An 11931-nucleotide genomic window follows, 5' to 3' on the forward strand; every position below is an offset into this window, starting at 1 on the left:
CTTTCCCCCACAACCGCCACGTCCCAAACGAACGACCCGTAATGAACAACAACGCTGCCCTGTGTATAAAATAATGTGTCCTAATGAAAGGAGAAAGTTTAGCGGCTCGGGTCAGCGACTCAGTCCGTCACGGGAGCGTCGCGCGAGGCGGGGAGGAGGTGGAGGTGGAGGGGGGGGGGGGGGGGGGGGGGGTCTGTCTCCGCGCGTCTCATCCATCACGCGCCGTGACATCAGCGCGACAAAAGAGACTTCAATCAAACCATGCCATCAATCTGATGCCAGCACCCGACTGTCACCATGAGAGAGAGAGAGAGAGAGAGGGGGGGGGGAGAGAGAGAGAGGAGAGAGAGAGAGAGAGAGAGAGGAGGGGGGGAGAGAGAGAGAGAGAGAGAGAGAGAGAGAGGGGGAGAGAGGGGGAGAGGAGAGAGAGGAGAGAGAGAGAGAGAGAGAATACAAGGAAAGAATAGAATTTTTGGCCTGCTGGTCCATATAACTATACCCACCCCCCCCCTCCCCGGCCCCATCCCATGAGAGACAGATGTACATTACACTTAGTTTTCTCATAGATTGTGTTTTATTTTACTCTTTGCAATGTGAACTTACATGTTTGTTTTCTCATGACGAGAGAGAGAGAGAGAGAAATGCATTGCATCTCAAAGTGTGGTCATGGTTCCTTGAGGGAGTTGCAAAATGGTTCCACTTATATTTGTGTGTACAGTCCCATTACAGTTAATAATAATATGAGGCTCCTTGACATTACAACGTTCTATAGAACCATGAGTTATATAGATCCATAGCCTACCACAGAACTACTGAGTTATAGATCCATAGCCTACCACAGAACTACTGAGTTATAGATCCATAGCCTACCACAGAACTACTGAGTTATAGATCCATAGCCTACCACAGAACTACTGAGTTATAGATCCATAGCCTACCACAGAACTACTGAGTTATAGATCCATAGCCTACCACAGAACTACTGAGTTATAGATCCATAGCCTAACACAGAACTACTGAGTTATAGATCCATAGCCTAACACAGAACTACTGAGTTATAGATCCATTGCCTAACACAGAACCACTGAGTTATAGATCCAGATTTCGTCGACTATAATACTGGGACGAAAAATGTTTGTCGACTATACCGAGTAGAACAGAGTACAGAACAAATAAAATAAATAACCCTATGCCACGGCGTGCACATGGACACCATGTGGCACCAATCTACATGGGACCACAATGGGAAGTGTTTTACTGTAAGCCTAAACCATACCGCCCAGCTGCATCTTTACACTAATAGTCAATCAATCACCCAATTTGCTTAAAGAACAAAGTTATCTGCACCATCTGTCATATCATCATCACCATTTTTCGACGACGGTCGAGATCATGGATTTCACAATGCCATGCCAGACTTCCCGGTCCTTCATTGCCATCCCCAGTTCCTGCTTACTGATGCACATGTGTCCCTATAGCGATGACATCAGGGAACGACAGTTTTCTACCTCTGGTCTGCTTTGAGGCAGGACTCCAGAGAAGAAGGGAAGATTTAACCTCATTGTCAGCTCCGTAGCAGTGGCCGGCAAACTGTGTTCTTCTGGATCGGACTAGTGATGAAACACGGGGAAGGTTGCCGTGTATCAGAATAGTTGAGGATATAGGACGGTTTTTAGGATGTCCCGATCACGTATTTTCAGCTCCCGATCCGATTCCGATCATTTGATTTTGAGTATCTGCATGCCGATACCAATTTGTCCCGATCCGATATTTATCTTTTATAGATCATGTTTATGCCAACATATCACAATATTACAATATCCCAAATCACAGACAATATCCAGTCTGGGATGTCGATTCCGATCATTTGGAAAATGACGTTATCGGCCCCGATTTCCGATCACCCGATCCGATCGGGACATTAACCCTAGTTCTTATATGATCCTAGATCAGTGGTTCTCAAACAGTGGTCCGTGGACCACCATGTGGTCCTTGAGGGGCTTCCAGGTGGTCCCAGGAATACATGATGGAGAGTTGCTAACCAAATGGACCCTTATAATGTTTTAAACATCTGTAGCATTTTAGCTGGAGATTATTTAACCCATTAGTCCATGTGTGTGGATCCTGTTGGTCCATGATGATCACCATGACTTCATGTATGTATTAGATCACTTTATGATCCATAATCGATCTGTGCTCCATGGAATCTATGCTGAGTGAGTTTATCACGTTTAGGAGATATCGTCATAACGATTTAAATGTCTATAATGAGAGAGAGAGAGAGAGAGAGAGAGAGAGAGAGAGTTTTTTTGTGGAATCACTTTAGAGTTTGACATTTGGAAAAGGGGGGCTCGTGCGTGTGCATGTGTGTGTGTGTGTGTGTGTGTGTGTGTGTGTGTGTGTGTGTGTGTGTGTGTGTGTGTGTGTGTGTGTGTGTGTGTGTGTGTGTGTGTGTGTGTGTGTGTGTGTGTGTGTGTGTGTGTGTGTGTGTGTGTGTGTGTGTGTGTGTGTGTGTGATTAAATTAAAGAGCAGATCCGTTATAAGAAACCAAGTTAGGATGGACAGGCCTTCTGGACGGAGAGAAAGAAAGAAAGAAAAAGAAAGTCTACTATAATATCGTGCCACAGATCAGAACAACCAAAGCAAATGTGCAGATGTTGTTGACGGCAGTATTTCAATGTGTTTGCAGTTCACTTTCTTAGTATATATACACACAACATTTGCGACAAGTAGCAGCAATTTATTCAAATGTAATTGAATTAAGGTTAGCTGCTCTGTTTACTGTATATGGACAGTATTTCTACAGTATACTGAGGTAATTTCCTGTATAAACAGTACAGGGTACAAACAATGCTTTGTATCCTTAAGGTGGTTGTATTCCATGTGACATCCTTCTCCTGTCACAGCAGCTCTCTCTCTCTCTCTCTCTCTCTCTCTCTCTCTCTCTCTCTCTCCCTTGGCCTGGTGAGGTGACAGATCACCCAGGGCCGCTCTCTCTCTCTCTCTCTCTCTCTCTCTCTCTCTCTCTCTGTGTCTCTCTCCCTCGGTGAGGTGACAGATCACCCAGGGCCGCTCTCTCTCTCTCTCTCTCTCTCTCTCTCTCTCTCTCTCTCTCTGTGTCTCTCTGTGTCTCTCTCCCTCGTTGAGGTGGCCGGTGGGTCTAGACTCCAGAGGCCGTGGGTGGACAGGGACAGGCCGGGGAGCGGAGTGGCCGACGGCCACTGGCTAATTATTAAAGAATGGAGGAGAAGAGGAACTCTGTCTGTGGTTCATAAAACTACCCACACACTCTGTGAGGGGTGACGGGGGGGACATGTTGGGAGGCTGGTCGGTACAAGAGGACAACACAAAATAACGCCCACCATCTTCCATTATGTCTTGTTGGGATTGTGTGTGCGTGTGTGCGTGCGTGCGTGCAAAAGAATCGGTAGCAGAATCGTCCACATCGGCCGATAAGAATCCTGGTTATTTCATCAGTTTTTCACCAGCAAAAATATTTTATAACATAAAAATGTAACAATTTATCAATGTGTTCAATATAGTCTCTAGTTCCTCTAGTCTAGAACAAAACCCAAATCAAATGTGTAAAATATTAAGTCAACATTTTTCTACATTTAATGTGTTGACTCGTCTCATTCAGTTGTGAAAACAGTCACTTGGAAAAGAGTATATAGGCTGTTTATTGATTGATTGAATACTTTATTAACAGGCTTTGGGCCAATAACCCCCTATAGGGCCTATAGGCTTGTTTCCATTGTGGTCCTCTGTATAATATCGGAATCGGTCAGATATGACCCTGCAAATAATCGGAGATCGGATATCGGTCATAATTTCATAATCGTGCACCGCTACTTTTAAGGCATGAGGCGGAGGCCGTGAGCCACTCTGTTATGCACTAGTTTGTTACGGCTAGGGCGAGTGCTACGGGCCAAGATGGAGTCGGAAGAGGTGGGTTTTCAGACTTTACGGCGGGAGATTGGGAGTGAGTCTGTAGTTCTGACTGTAATGGGAAGTTCATTCCATAGTTTAGATTGGGAGTGAGTCTGTAGTTCTGACTGCAATGGGAAGTTCATTCCATAGTTTAGATTGGGAGTGAGTCTGCAGTTCTGACTGTAATGGGAAGTTCATTCCATAGTTTTGGAGCCAGAAGGTAGAAGAGTCTGGGACGTGTGGAGCGTTGTGCAGGGTGTTTTAGAGAAGGGAGAAGAGTCTGGAACGTGTGGAGCGTTGTGCAGGGTGTTTTAGAGAAGGGAGAAGAGTCTGGGATGTGTGGAGCGTCGTCCAGGGTGTTTTAGAGAAGGGATAAGAGTCTAGGACGTGTGGAGCGTCGTCCAGGGTGTTTTAGAGAAGGGAGAAGAGTCTGGGACGTGTGGAGCGTTGTCCAGGGTGTTTTAGAGAAGGGAGAAGAGTCTGGGACGTGTGGAGCATTGTCCAGGGTGTTTTAGAGAAGGGAGAAGAGTCTGGAACGTGTGGAGTATATCTATAGTGACACAGAGAGTTGAGGCGAGGAGGGTATTTGGGGGTCACAGGTTCAGAGCAGCACTCAGGTTGACTAGGTCATGTCTCTCTCTCTCTCTCTCTCTCTCTTCACTCAACTCCTCTATCTCTCTCGTCTCTCTATCTAAACACTCTGCCAGCACCTCCTCAAATAACCGGCCGACTGACCGACTCACCTCCCTGCTCCACAACTCCAGTATATTGATTATTAGAGGTCTTACGATCAGAGCGCTCCGATCAGGTTTTTGGGACCGATCCTGATCACAGATATCTTTTCTCATTATCAGCCGTTAACCGATACGTTATACTGAGCATAAGGGGAGACTTTGAATATTTCCAAAATTCTTATGTCAAAGCCCACCTCAAAACTGTTCCCGTGTGTGTTTGGGGGGAGGAAGGGGAGAATGTTTAGGCCTGCCTGTCAGAAAGATGCAAAACGATATTATACTATATCCGATTTACTTTTATACCACTTAAATGGTATATAAAAGATCGGTTTCTCCAGTAAATCGCCGATCACCGATTGAGTGAGTCAGCCAGCCGGTCGGTCGGTCGGTCGCCAGCCAGCCAGCCAGCCAGTCAGTCAGACGCACACTGTGAAATGTTTGACAACCAAGAGCATCATAATATACCCTAAGCCTGGAACATGTGACGCGTTTAAACCTAAACACCATGTGTGTAATAATAAAATGCCAAATGTTTATTAATGGTCATAAAATACAGTAGAACACGAGTTCACTCAAACACCTCACGAGAACAGATAGTGTTCAAATTCTAAACACCTATATGACTGATTTTGATTGTAAAAACTAAACACGTTTATGTGTTTAAAAAGTGTTACACTGACACGTTTAAAAAGTGTTACAAATATGTGTTTAAAACAGTTTATAACCTAAACGCTTGGGTTTAGTGTGATAGTGTTTGATCAGAAAGAACACATTTAAGCCTCAATCGAACGCGCATATTTCTGTTAAAGATAAATCACCCGGAATATTCCAGGAAACTGCTGCAACAACAGAGGCCCCATTTCTGAAAAACATTTTTAAATAGTCCAAATAGCCGATCTACAAGCTCACAATGTGTCAATGTGGATCGCCTATACGTTTAGGGATAAGGCGCTGATGAAAATGGAGCCCCACGGATGTTTTCTCATGAAGTTCGAGGTAAAGGAATTGTTTGCTTTAAAAGGTAAAATCACCCCCGTGTGAAGTGAGGGCTCTTATCATCGTACAGCGTCGTGACGTAAAATAGACAGCCTATTTGCTCAGACACTATGACGTAAAACACTCCATTCATTGTCATTGGGAATTTAATGTTTGTGTAAGACGAAAGTCTACACTAATTAATAGCTGAATATAGGAGTTGATAGCGCCCTATAAATCTACACTAATAGCTGAATATATAGGAGGGGCTAGCGCCCTATAAATCTACACTAATAGCTGAATATAGGAGGGGCTAGCGCCCTATAAATCTATACTAATTAATAGCTAGGGCTAGCGTGCCTAAAATAAGTACAGTAGCCTACTATGACATGTTTGCCTGCAGCAGCTGTTAAGTCAAACCAACAACCCCAGCAGAGAGAGTCTTTTATGGTCAATAATAAAGACATGATTGTCATGTTAATCTGGCCTGAGGTCAGCTCTGTGATACTGTCCATGATAAAGACAGTGTTTTAGGATTGTCATGTAAATCTGACCCGGGGTCAGCTCTGTGATCTCTGCATGTAATCTGCTCTCCCGTGGATCAAGGAAAATGCTGAAAGGAAGGAAGGAAGGAAGGAAAGGACTGTACATGCCATGGGATGCGCCATGACGCTCATGGGAGGCAAAACTTGCACCGGAAGTTCCATGAAATATATGGCAGTGAACCGAGCCATATATTTATATATTTAATGTGCTCAGGAAACAAATGAGCCATATAATCGGTTCAGGAATATAGAAGAAGACATAATTATCACAGGTTGTTTTCTCTTTTAACTTAATTGCTTCGTTTTATTGAGGCCTCTAAACAGCGGCAGTTAAATAATTTCTCTCTGAAGAGTGGACATGGACAGTCTCGCGTTACTTGGCACGTTCAGAAACATACTTTGTGCTCTTTAGATATATCTCTATAAATTACACAGTGTACACATCTAAAAGCAACACAGCAGACAATAATGTGTTCTATGTCTTCAGTTTCTTTCTCACCGGGGGCAGCGGTGGCCGAACGGTTTGCGGAGAGGTCTTGATATCGGAAGGTCGCTAGTTCGTATCCCCGGACCGGCACGTTGAAATTACCACCGCTGAAGTGCCCTTGGACAAGGCATTGAACCCCTACCATGAAATGTTCTATATGAGCAGGGCCTGGCTGTAAACAAGTTCTTGAGCTTAGTCCAATTACCCTGGGTAAACATAGTACCTTTCCTTTCCTTTCCCTCAGAAGCGGTTATTTTACAGTGGTCTCAATCATGTGTTTGGGGCTGGGCAGTAGTTTGCCACCCAGGGTGACCAATCTGCCAGCTGGAAATGCAGGGTAGAGAATGTGACGTCGGCAACACATTAGGACGGTCCCCAGCTAAATGATGGAGATTTGGTAACCAAATTAACCCTTATAGATCTTTAACTCCTGAGACTTAAACAGCCGCTCTATACGGGTCCATTTGGTTTCATTTTACACTCTCATGTTTATTGTTAAACATCCGCATTTCTTAATTTACCGTTAAGGGACAATTAGAGAATGTAGAAGAATAGTTATTGTGATCAACGTTTGCCTGTTATCTCTCCTAATGGTATCAACATCATGTTATCTCTCCTAATGGTACCAACACCATGTTATCTATACTAATGGTACCAACATCATGCTATCTCTCCTAATGGTACCAACATCATGTTATCTCTCCTAATGGTACCAACATCATGTTATCTCTCCTAATGGTACCAACACCATGTTATCTATACTAATGGTACCAACATCATGCCATCTCTCCTAATGGTACCAACATCATGTTATCTCTCCTAATGGTACCAACATCATGTTATCTCTCCTAATGGTATACCAACATCATGTTTTCTCTCCTAATGGTACCAACACCATGTTATCTATACTAATGGTACCAACATCATGCTATCTCTCCTAATGGTACCAACATCATGTTATCTCTCCTAATGGTACCAACATCATGTTATCGCTCCTAATGGTACCAACACCATGTTATCTCTCCTAATGTTACCAACACCATGTTATCTCTCCTAATGGTACCAACATCATGTAATCTCTCCTAATGGTACAACATCATGTTATCTCTCCTAATGGTACCAACATCATGTTATCTCTCCTAATGGTACCAACACCATGTTATCTCTCCTAATGTTACCAACACCATGTTATCTCTCCTAATGGTACCAACATCATGTTATCTCTCCTAATGGTACCAACATCATGTTATCTCTCCTAATGGTACCAACACATCATGTTATCTCTCCTAATGGTACCAACACCATGTTATCTCTCCTAATGGTACCCACATCATGTTATCTCTCCTAATGGTACCAACATCATGTTATCTCTCCTAATGGTACCAACATCATGTTATCTATCCTAATGGTACCAACACATCATGTTATCTCTCCTAATGGTACCAACATCATGTTATCTCTCCTAATGGTACCAACATCATGTTATCTCTCCTAATGGTACCAACATCATGTTATCTATCCTAATGGTACCAACACATCATGTTATCTCTCCTAATGGTACCAACACCATGTTATCTCTCATAATGGTACCAACATCATGTTATCTCTCCTAATGGTACCAACACCATGTTATCTCTCCTAATGGTACCAACATCATGTTATCTCTCCTAATGGTACCAACATCATGTTATCTCTCCTAATGGTACCAACATCATGTTATCTCTCCTAATGGTACCAACATCATGTTATCTCTCCTAATGGTACCAACATCATGTTATCTCTCCTAATGGTACCAACATCATGTTATCTCTCCTAATGGTACCAACATCATGTTATCTCTCCTAATGGTACCAACATCATGTTATCTCTCCTAATGGTACCAACATCATGTTATCTCTCCTAATGGTACCAACATCATGTTATCTCTCCTAATGGTATCAACATCATGTTATCTCTCCTAATGGTACCAACATCATGTTATCTCTCCTAATGGTACCAACACATCATGTTATCTCTCCTAATGGTACCAACACCATGTTATCTCTCCTAATGGTACCAACATCATGTTATCTCTCCTAATGGTACCAACATCATGTTATCTCTCCTAATGGTACCAACATCATGTTATCTATCCTAATGGTACCAACACATCATGTTATCTCTCCTAATGGTACCAACATCATGTTATCTCTCCTAATGGTACCAACATCATGTTATCTCTCCTAATGGTACCAACATCATGTTATCTATCCTAATGGTACCAACACATCATGTTATCTCTCCTAATGGTACCAACACCATGTTATCTCTCATAATGGTACCAACATCATGTTATCTCTCCTAATGGTACCAACACCACGTTATCTCTCCTAATGGTACCAACATCATGTTATCTCTCCTAATGGTACCAACATCATGTTATCTCTCCTAATGGTACCAACATCATGTTATCTCTCCTAATGGTACCAACATCATGTTATCTCTCCTAATGGTACCAACATCATGTTATCTCTCCTAATGGTACCAACATCATGTTATCTCTCCTAATGGTACCAACATCATGTTATCTCTCCTAATGGTACCAACATCATGTTATCTCTCCTAATGGTATCAACATCATGTTATCTCTCCTAATGGTACCAACATCATGTTATCTCTCCTAATGGTACCAACATCATGTTATCTCTCCTAATGGTACCAACATCATGTTATCTCTCCTAATGGTACCAACATCATGTTATCTCTCCTAATGGTACCAACATCATGTTATCTCTCCTAATGGTACCAACATCATGTTATCTCTCCTAATGGTACCAACATCATGTTATCTCTCCTAATGGTACCAACATCATGTTATCTCTCCTAATGGTACCAACATCATGTTATCTCTCCTAATGGTACCAACATCATGTTATCTCTCCTAATGGTACCTGTTGTAATATCCAACAGGCTGTGTACTGATAACAGGTACTTGTACGTGAATATGCAATGTACTTATATATGTGTATGGATATATGTGTGTGGTGCACTGAACTGTAACATACTTTATGAGCTGAGCTGTTAGGGGCACGCTGAAGGCCGCGTGCTGCAGGCAGTGATTGTGATGTCTAGTCAGTGACGTCAGTAGGACACGAAGTATCCAAGCATATATATGATCCTGTATGACAATAAACCTTGTGATTGTATTGATGTGACCCAAGTCTCCGTGTCATGTTAATCTCTCTCCCGGAGCAGGCCTGCCCGTATGTCCGTCTGTCCGAACCATGGAAATGTCAACCGGGTCATCACACACCAGAACCAGACGAGGGTCCGAGTACTTAGATAAGAATCGAAAGCTATTTATCATAACAGTACCAACATCATGTTATCTATCCTAATGGTACCAACACATCATGTTATCTCTCCTAATGGTACCAACATCATGTTATCTCTCCTAATGGTACCAACATCATGTTATCTCTCCTAATGGTACCAACATCATGTTATCTATCCTAATGGTACCAACACATAATGTTATCTCTCCTAATGGTACCAACACCATGTTATCTCTCCTAATGGTACCAACATCATGTTATCTCTCCTAATGGTACCAACATCATGTTATCTCTCCTAATGGTACCAACATCATGTTATCTCTCCTAATGGTACCAACATAATGTTATCTCTCCTAATGGTACCAACATCATGTTATCTATCCTAATGGTACCAACATCATGTTATCTCTCCTAATGGTACCAACATCATGTTATCTCTCCTAATGGTACCAACATCATGTTATCTCTCCTAATGGTACCAACATCATGTTATCTCTCCTAATGGTACCTACATCATGTTATCTCTCCTAATGGTACCAACATCATGTTATCTCTCCTAATGGTACCAACATCATGTTATCTCTCCTAATGGTACCAACATCATGTTATCTCTCCTAATGGTACCAACATCATGTTATCTCTCCTAATGGTACCAACATCATGTTATCTCTCCTAATGGTACCTACATCAATACAGCGTGGATGGAACTGTGGACAAAATTGTATTCAATAACAATAGAGGGTATGCGTGTGACATCATCATCAAACCCGGAAGTTATGTAGGAACACCTATTGAGTGGCAAAAACCTACTTTCTGGCCTTGACAGTCCATACATCCACACAGAAAACTGAGTGGATGCAAATTTGATTGCATTAAACGATGATAAACAACTTTAAAACCACTTGATTTCCACTTGATAGGCCTACAATATTCTTTAGTTTTGGGTCTGTGAGGCTAAATGTCATCAGATGGTTGAAATCCACTGGTCTGAATGAAGGGAGGAGTATGGTTGCCATGGTAACCATGCTGTTGAACTCCTCCTGAACTATGGGATGGGTGACACTGAGTGGAGATTCCTGCCGTGACCCCAGATAAGAACGGCCCCGGTGTCAAAGGTCAAAGAGAGGTCGTCACTCATCGAGACCCTCGGAGGGGTCACGACCCCACCTGTACTGCCCTGATACGAGCCACGGTCACATTCTGACCCACAGGGTGGAAAAAGAAACAGTAGAATTAGAGGAATTAACTGATTATATATGAAAATATAACTAATTTATATGAAAACATAACTAGAATTAACTCATTTAGATCAGCATTTATCAGACGCTCTTAATTCAGAGCGATTTACAGTAAGCAAGAACAACAAATGGTGATACATACAATATCTGTACATTTATGATTTTGATATGATGTGCATTTTGCTCATATAACAGGCCTCTCCAGCAGACTGTAGAAGCCAATCAGGATGAAATATGAACAATGGGACAGATCTGTCTTCATCACATGGTGGTGATGAAGACGGATCTTTAATGCGGTTTTTAATGCCACAATATTAAAATCCATATTAAAATATCTAATCGTAAAGTTCAGAATCGATTTTGTCCTAAAGACTGACGAACGTTTTCTGGCTGCATTGAAGTGCATGATTGAACTTTTCATGGTCTAGAATGTTTAGAATTGTTTTAACATGTTCTAGTATAATAAAAGTAAAGTATCGCAATATTTGTAAGAATCGCAATATAAATTTAATCGGCACCCTATAGGTATCAATATATAAATGTAATCGGCACACTATAGGTATCAATATATAAATGTAATCGGCACCCTATAGGTATCAATATATAAATGTAATCGGCACCCTATAGGTATCAATATATAAATGTAATCGGCACCGTATAGGTATCAATATATAAATGTAATCGGCACCCTAGGTATCAATATATAA

The sequence above is a fragment of the Protomyctophum parallelum genome (assembly GCF_964188405.1).
Source record: "Protomyctophum parallelum genome assembly, chromosome: 13".
In the NCBI taxonomy this organism is placed as follows: Eukaryota; Metazoa; Chordata; class Actinopteri; order Myctophiformes; family Myctophidae; genus Protomyctophum; species Protomyctophum parallelum.